Source organism: Poecilia latipinna, unplaced genomic scaffold, assembly GCF_001443285.1.
Source record: "Poecilia latipinna isolate Pla-1442-1.1 unplaced genomic scaffold, P_latipinna-1.0 Scaffold1113, whole genome shotgun sequence".
NCBI lineage: Eukaryota > Metazoa > Chordata > Actinopteri > Cyprinodontiformes > Poeciliidae > Poecilia > Poecilia latipinna.
In genome coordinates, this window is record NW_015113729.1 from 148,751 (window position 1) to 157,701 (window position 8,951).

The following is an 8,951-nucleotide window of genomic DNA, read 5'->3' on the forward strand; positions in this document are numbered from 1 at the left end:
AAAACGACAGACATTGTATTCTTCACACTTTTCAATGACAGAGCTGCACACTCGTAAGTGTGATGTGAATACTCTGCAGAAAGCTTTGATGTGTTCAGAGAGCAGGAAGAGGCCTCTGCTTTGTTGGCGATTTAACTTTTGGTCGTATTTTTAGCCACGCTGACTTTTTGCACATTCAGGACTGGAGAAAAACAGAAACATCTGGATCATAAATAACTGAAAGAGAAGTTAACCAACTTGTGAGAATTTCAATTTATTTTTGCAAATGTTATGTTTTTTTGTTTTTTTTTTAGCCCAAGTCCAAGTTGTGTGTTGGAGGATAGAAAACACTGCAGGCAGGTCTGGGTTGTAGTTTTTTTGTTTTTATAAACATGTTAACATGAGGCAGATTCATTTTTAAGCTTTTTATAAAGGGAAACGTGTAGTTCAACAGCAGCGTGTAAATAACAGTAGTGTCTTAATTTTTTTTTTCATTATTATTATTATAATTTTCAGGTCTCTGTACATATACAATGTTAAGGTGTTTAATTGTGACCATTAACCTTCAAACTTTTGATGGATTTAGAAGCAGGAGAACAAATAATGAAAGAAAAACAACAAAAAAGAAAACTTGGTAAAAGCTGTTGCTAAATTGTAAAAACAGTCACAGCTTTGAACCCATTTTCTTTCACCCACCCACTCAAGTGGAAGTGGATCAATTTCCTTCTGGTTCTATAACACTAGACAAAGACTCAGTGGGCGTGCATGAACAATATGTTGTTTTTTCTGTCTTTATTTACATGAACCTGGCTCTTGATGTTAATGGCACCCCATTGGTGCTAATCTGCAACAGAAGAAAAAGCAGCGACATAGTGCCATTACACATACGCGGGCCGATCCTAAGCGATCATTTTTAATCGTGCAAACTTTCAAAGTGTTGGGTTGTTTCAGAAACAGTAGCATCTACCAGTCTGGAACAAGCCAGCTCTCCGTAGAGCTTCTCGTGTCCTTGAACGCAGCAGCCCTGATTCTGTTGGGATCTTAAAACCCTTGTGGTTGATGTAATTACCCTGTAGGGAAAGTTTTGAAAGCAAATTTGTCCTTTTTTTTTTTTTTTTACACACTCTGAAGGTTATAGCTGTCATGTTTGTTTCTTCCATTTCAAAGTTTCTGTTGTAATCATTAGAGGCAATTTACGGTCCTGAATTGGTCTTTTTAGATTTCTTGTATAAATATTTCCTTTCCATTTTTTGCCCCCGCTAAAAAAAAAAAAACAGTAGATGTGATGCTTTGTATTTTTATGTATTTCTGTTGATCTACAAATAAAATCTCAAACCTGAGCTGAAACTTATTGCGGATGCAGCATATTTTATTTGTGTTTTTAGTTTATTTCTGAACTCAATCTAGAAATGAATTCAATATTAATAATCAGAGCTACCGACTAGATTGTATCACTCTATGTGCTGTGGGTAGATCCTGTTTGCTCATAAGGGCACAATAAGACGTTTACAGCCACTCATTATGGACTTGATGACTCATCAGCCCCACCAGCACCAGACAACAGCCTGGGTACAACAAACAGCGAATTACTTCAGGTCCAGATCGTCCTGTTAAAGATCACACTTGTCAAAAGCTCCAAAAGCAGCGTGTGTCCACCGTGAAGCTAGTTTTGCATCATTTACTGAGTTGCTGACCCCCCAAAAAAGACCCTTACTTCACAACGTACACATAAAAGCACGGTTGAAACCTTCAGCTGCTAACATGGATAAACCAAAAAGTCTAATGGAGAACGGTTTTATGGTCAGATGTAGCAAAGATTGAGCTCTTTGGTCACGATGAGAAGTGTGTTTGGCGGAGTCAAGGTTTTGCTGCCAGAGTTGTACAAAGTGGACAGAATAATGACAAAGAAGAGCCACCTAGAAAGTTCTTCAACTTTCCCTGTAGTCAATGACGACATTTTTGACTCAATCAGCACACATGAACACTGAGTTTGGAATGGATAAAGTTTTATAAAAAAAAAAATATATGTGGATTACGCTTAAAAGTCCAGGCTTTCCAGTTCTTACTTAAATTTTATCTTGTTTGATCCTGCCACCATGGAAACACAAAGGCTTGAAAAATGTAATCAAAGCCAAAAATATAATCTGGGAACTCCTACCTTTAAACACAGTAAGTTAAAGACTGAGTACAATATTTCCTCATCTGTGGTGAATAATTTAGTCTCCAAGAATAAAAAAACCCACTTATTACAAACCCACAGCAGACACTATTGTTTCTTATGTCTGTAGAGCTAGTCAGTTGAATGCATAATAGCTTGTGTCACCAAAAAAAAGACTGACTTGATGTGGAACATGAAGGCTGGCTTTGTTTTGATGCCCTTCAGGTATAGACAGTGAAGTGCACTGCCAGACACGGTTTGAGCCAGTCCACCATAGTCACAGTTTGTCTGCATGAGAAAATCAAATGAGAGAAAATAAATGAATGCATTCCTTTATACAAAAAAAAAACAAAAAAACATCAGACCATGTTGTCTCCATTAGTCACGAACACTGACAAATCCGTTGGTGCCTTTCCACAGCAAAAACAGATGCAGCATTGAGGGCCTACCCCTGCAGCCCATGTCTCACGTTCTTTGAACCGTGTTCAGGTATCATGTTCTTTCCTTTGAAAAGTTTTTATTTTATTATTTTATTGTGACACGCCAACAAGCACCCACTTTGTGTCATCCACACTCACCCAGAAACACTGCAGTTTGACAGAATGTGTTTTTGGTCAATTTCGGTGTTGCTTTCTGACACTGATGATGTGTGGTGCAATCAGAAAGTAATAAGCATGGCTTTTTTTTTACTGTACTTACTAGGACTGGGCAATAAATCAAGAAATATATATCGGGATAGACGCATGATCAATATCACGTCTATGAGCATGTGGGTGAGTATAATGTCTTAATACGAGCTTATGAAAATCTGCCTTTAGGAAAATGCCGAACAATAAATATAAGCATAAAGTGCTTATCATCTTCATCTATCTGTTTTTCCTGCGTTGAGTATTGTATCGACCATTTTGTTGTACTCGTTTGTTACCAATTTTCTTGAACTCAACCGTTGACTTAAAAGGCTTGAGGACTTGCTGCAGGAAGTACCAAACCACATTTCCTGGTGTCAGCGTCAGAATCCAGTCCCATTTCTCAATTTATTAAAACTCGTGAATCTCCGTAGATTCTGGTTCTTTTGATCCATCTTTAAATAATATAAGTCTATCCATGAATTGCTTATTTATGAAATGCACAATAAAGTTGTCTTTATTTTTGATTATTGTATGCAAAGATAAGCCATTAGAGCTCCATGAAATGTTCGGTTTGGATTTCATTTCAATGTAAATCGTGAACTTCCTGTTGTTCTGATGCTTCTGCTGCACAAAGCTGAGCCAAAGCTCTATTTCCTCCTCAGCATTCAGAAACCTGCAGATCATTACCAACTTCAGCTGTAATCTTCAGAGAAACGGGGACTATGATTTTTTGTTTTATCACATTTTTTTTTTTTACTTTTCAATCATTTTTTAATTCGTTTTAGACAAGTGCTGCCTCACACCGTCTGTTTTTAGTTCTCAGGGCTTTTGGCAGCAGGTTTCTCCATAGCAGGCCTGCTGTACGGTTCTTTCTGTCCTCATGCTAGTACTTTCAATAGCTACTAAGGTTAGCTATCGAAGCTAACATTAGCATTGTTGCTAATTTGCAGCGTTAAAAACCCCGATTCGAGTCAGATCAGGACGCTGTATTCCAAAAGACATACACACTTTTGCAAGCCACTTTTACACCTCTTCAAAAATGTTGTAGTTAAAATTTTTATTTTCCGTGCATTAATTTTAAGTTAGAACTAAATCCTAAGGAATATGAAGACTTCTTTTATTGTGCTCTGAATAGCCCTTCCCAGACAGCTTTGCCTTTTTACTTAGCAGCTTTTCAGAAGAAAGTTTGTGTTAAGGGCTGTTAGTGTGCCTATAAATGTATCTGCTCTCTTTTTATTTCTTACCTTTTTTTGCAGCCGCAGCAGCTTTGCCTGCACTTTCAGCCTGCACCACAGTTTCCTGCAGGATTTCTAGCTCGAGCGTCAGACAGTCCTTCAATAATTAACTCCAGTTTGTGGAGGTCAAATGCCGGGCAATTATGAAAGATTGACTCAGACTGTAAGTGTGCAATGCAGAGCTTTTTTAACAGAAACAGACTGACGGTCTTGGCTGTTAATATTTTACATTCCAGTAGCTCTCAATTATAAATGGGTATCAAGTGTTTATTTAAATCACACTAAAGCTGTTTGACTTTGGGGATTATTCAGGACCCCTTTTATGTTTTTTGCATTTTAATAAGCAATTTATCTAAGAAGTATATGAATGTGACTGTTTTATTAACACTTTAGTCAAATAAAATAGCAGCATAAATATGCACATAATTTACTAAATGCACAAATAAATTTGTAAAGCTATACATTAAACTTCAGTTGACGGTATTTCTAATATGGGTTGGTATTTTATATTTTCTGTTCTACAATGGATCATAAAATAACTTAAAATACTCTTTGAGTTCTTATGCTGCTAAGCAGTTTGCCTGCAGACAAGGAACATATGCACCACAAACGTATAAATTTAATGTGTGTATGTCAGTTTCTTTAAATGATTCATTTTTATGTAAAAACACATTTATTAAACAAATTGATTGACGAAATTGAGGCTGTTCTGGTCCTAAAACTTAGCATTACTAATATAAATGTTCCCAGTTGTTAGCAGCTTATTCAAACTAACTGGACCTGGTTTGTTCTCTCATGCAGTCGGTGACATGAGTCCTTTGATAATCAGGAACCTCACAGATTTAGTCGATTACATTTAGGCACACGCTATTTTAAATGTAAAAAAAATTGAAAAAAAGAAAAAAGTCTTCAGTCAACTTAATTTGTATACCACATATTTCAGCAACAAGGCCATTCAAAGTGTTTCACATCATAAAAACACAAAGTCATAGTCAAGGTTATAAATTGCAAACCCTTTTTATTTTATCTGTCAACATCTTTATGAAATAATTTCTCTACTGAGGCTGTGAAGAAACTGTTTAGCTGTCTTAGCTCAACACTGCCATCTGTTGGCTGGTGTCAGATATATTCATTTACAAGTTTTTTGTTTTGTTATTGTAACATTCAGGCCTACATCTATAATATAATATAATATAATATAAAACTCCAAGCTGAAGTTTTTTTTCACTGATGCCATTTCATGAACTTCATTTCATCACCACACTTGTACTGGTTGGTTATTAAAAAAAAAAAAAAGTAAATGATTACATTTCCCCAAAGGGTTTTTGGTCAACATAACTAATATATATGTAAAAACATAATCTTTCACCATAATCTTGCTTTAAAACTGTTGAACTGTCTCTTTAAAGTGACCTTCTTTATTAAATCAGACATTTTGGGCTACTTGTTGTTGAGTTTTCTGAAAAACTTTCACATTTTTTGAAAGATTTTTAAAATGTAATGAGAGAAAAACTGTCCCCCAATCAAAGTTTTAAATGATTTCTTACGGTAAAGACTCGCCGTGTTTCATTTAAAAGGGTTCTGAGAAAGTCATTCCTGCTTGTGTCTCTACATATATAGACGGGATCACGTATCAGTCATCTCTTTATTGTCTGCAGCTTGTATTTGCTGCTGCTGCTGCTGCTGCTGCTAGACCTTTGACAGGAACTATAAAAACAGAAGCTTATAACTCCACCCTCCATCTGTTGGCTTCCTGTCCGTTACTGGATGGGTTTTAAGACTTCATCGTGTGGTTTTTAGTTTCTTTTTTTTTTTTAATGGCTTGGCTCACCTTATCTAAAAAATCTTTCACGACGCCAAGATACTTCTCGATCCTAAACAGATGCTTTTAAATGTTCAGACATCAAAGCTGGAAAGTAGGAGGTCTTTGCAGTTGCTGCTCCTGTTTTGTGGACGGACCAACACCCCGGACACAAACTACTCTGGGCTTAACGACTTTTAAACTTCCTTTAGTATCAACTGTGCTTTATTGCATTTAATGCTCTAACTTCTTTTTTTTTTCTTCGCTAAGTTAGTTCTACTTATTCCCACTAATTTCTCGCTTTGTGGTTGGATTGTTTTGCGAGGTGTTTAATCATAATTGTATTAAATCAGTGTTTGTTTGGTTGCCATATAATTTCTTACAACAGACGTTGACTAAATGACTCAGAAAAACTCTCAGCTTGTAGTTCAGTGAGAACATTCTGACCAATTCAACTTTCGGGAGGATCAAACTTCATTTTTTTCACTACTATTATCAGTTTATTAGGTTTTAACAAAAATCAAACAGAATACTTTTAATTGCTTAGCATTTAAAACTAAGATCCAAAGAATGATCGTTGTTGTTTGGTTGTTGTGTTACCACGGTTACAGTCTGACGCTACGAGTTCAATCCTGACTCGGTGTGTTCACAAATACATCTGGGTGAATAATAACCTGCTATCCACAGGTGCTGTTAAGCTCAACCAGTTAACCTTTGACCCCCTCATCCCAGAATCCACCAAGTCTACATTGAAACACTGCTGGTTGTTCTCAACAGGAAGAGGAGCCCCAATCTCAACTTCAGGGAGAAAATGTAACAGGAAGCAAACAAATAATCTGAAAAGTTTTCCACCACAAAACACTACAATGAAATGTTGGTAAAAAATGATGCAACTTTACTGCATGCAGTTTGAAACCCTCCTTTCTTTTTTTCTCCATCAGTGTTTCCACTTAGCACAGCGGTTAATGGTAATAAGGCTGTTGCCGTGGAGCAGTTTGGTCATTTGTTCATGACTAAATGAACATGCGCCGCTAAACTGATGTGATAGGGTTCCATCTATTGACAAGACGGAGAGAAACATTCCTCCGCTGAGGTGGAGGGAGCAGACGCGTGGGCGAGAAGATGAAACGACGAGAGCCGTCAGCTCCGGCTTCCTGTGAAGGTCAACTCAGAGTAGCCGTTTCTTGTTGGTAAACAAATCCATCTCCGCAAAAGGTCACCAGTCGTTTCGCGGCGTTTCCTCTCACTTTATCTCCTCGTCGGTTCCCCGCGCTGCCTCCTCCAGTCGTTTGGCTCCAGCTCTCACTTACTTACTTTCCCCCAGAAACGCCTCGTGTTTTTTTTTTTTTTTTTTGTTTTGTTTTGTTTGACTGTCAGGGGGCGCAGGCTGCAGCATTATCAGCAATCTGTAGCCTCCAACCTGATTGCACGGCCGCGGGTGGCTACGCTGCAGCTGTCTCTGGGTTTGCCAACCAAGATGGGCGCCCAGTTCCTCCAACTGGCTGCTGTTGGCCCCACGCCCGCGTGTCACCCTCTCTCACACACACGTAAAGGAGCCACAGAGCTGGCCACAGCCCATCCGCCTGTCAGCCGCACAGGCGCAGGAGAGGAAATGTCACGTTGTGAGAAGACATTTTGTGTCGACAAGATTCATAAGCACCTGGCCGGCGCTTATGTTCACCACAAAATATGCATTTAAAGCGTCGAAATGTAAGGGAGGACGAGGGAATTTTTGCCCCTTGGGTAGTTGGCGTCTCCCGTTTCCCGACAATATGTTGCAAAGCGAGCTTTCCAACTATACTTTCTATATCTGCTTGCTTCTCTATCTCGCACACTTCCATTTGCCAAAGCCCTGAAGAACAAGGAGACCGAGTGTAGGGGCTCTGAAAGCACAGAAAGTGTGAAAGAAAAGTGGAGGAAGAAAGAGGCAGCGAAGGAAACATATTTACTGACATCCATGGGCTGTCACCGCTCTGATTAATGGCGGCTGGAATACCTGGCTGGTGAAAAGGTGTTGTTGGGGTGTGGAGAAAGCCCGGGCGCTGACCCAGAACTAATAGCATTCGACTTGAACAAGCTGTCCAACCTGAGAGAGTTGGAGCTCCTGCTGGCGCCCGAGCTGCACCGGGCTGGAAACAAGAGAAATAAGAAAACTTTCAAATGGGGAAACAAAGTAGGCGTTCGGGACCGACCTTTGAACTTCAAACACTTAGCCTGACTTGACGGCTCGAAATCACTTTGTTCACCCATCACACTACGCACCTGCACATGCAATACTTACTCAACTTTTGAGCTTTAAATTACCATGAAGTGTTGGCATCTTTAACAGGCAGGGAGCATGGAGGAGTGGGAAACTGTGGGCCCAAATAAGATTCACCTCGCTTCCCGTGCTGCGGGTATAAACACCAGATGTTTGGATGTTACAAATGCACTTTGTTATCATTCTGGTTTTCAACAAAAGGGAAATAAATATAACTTTAATTAAACATTTTAGCCCATCAAGGGTCAAAGGTCTATCTATTCAGTTATCCATTCATCTACAGCTGCTGATCGTAGAAGGTTTGCTGGGAAGCCGGTTCGTTTCTCCAGCGGTCGTCGGACATCCTGGACAGGTTGCCACCCTCCTGCCCCAAATGCCCCACTGCTCCATCCTTTTATTTATTTTAATTTTATTAAAATCTCTTTTTAACTGCTTAAAGTATTTGTTGGGAAAAAGAAACAAAAAAAACAACTTTTGCCTTTGCTGTTTCCGTCATGCTTCCCCGTTTCATGGATCATATATGAATATTAAGTCAAAGTGTTGACTGGCTCGTGCCGGTTCTGTGTCAGGCCGCTGATCTGTTCGTGGTGCCGTCACTTCCAGAGCGCTAGAACAAACTCCAGCTTTTTATTCAGAGGGTTTTGTTCCTCTCTCTCTCTCTAACTCCCATGTTCCACACTTCTGTTTATCTTACCTTTCCCAACAATTTCCATGCAGCGTTTCAATGTATTTAAAAATGCAATGAACATATCTATCCTCCCCACCCCCACTTCCCACTGTGATGATCACTAAGAGGCTCCCACAAGCTCCTCCTCACATTTCCCCACTAAAAAACAAAAAAAAAAAAAAAAAAAAAAAAGAAAAACCCCGGGTTTTAAAAGAAAAAATC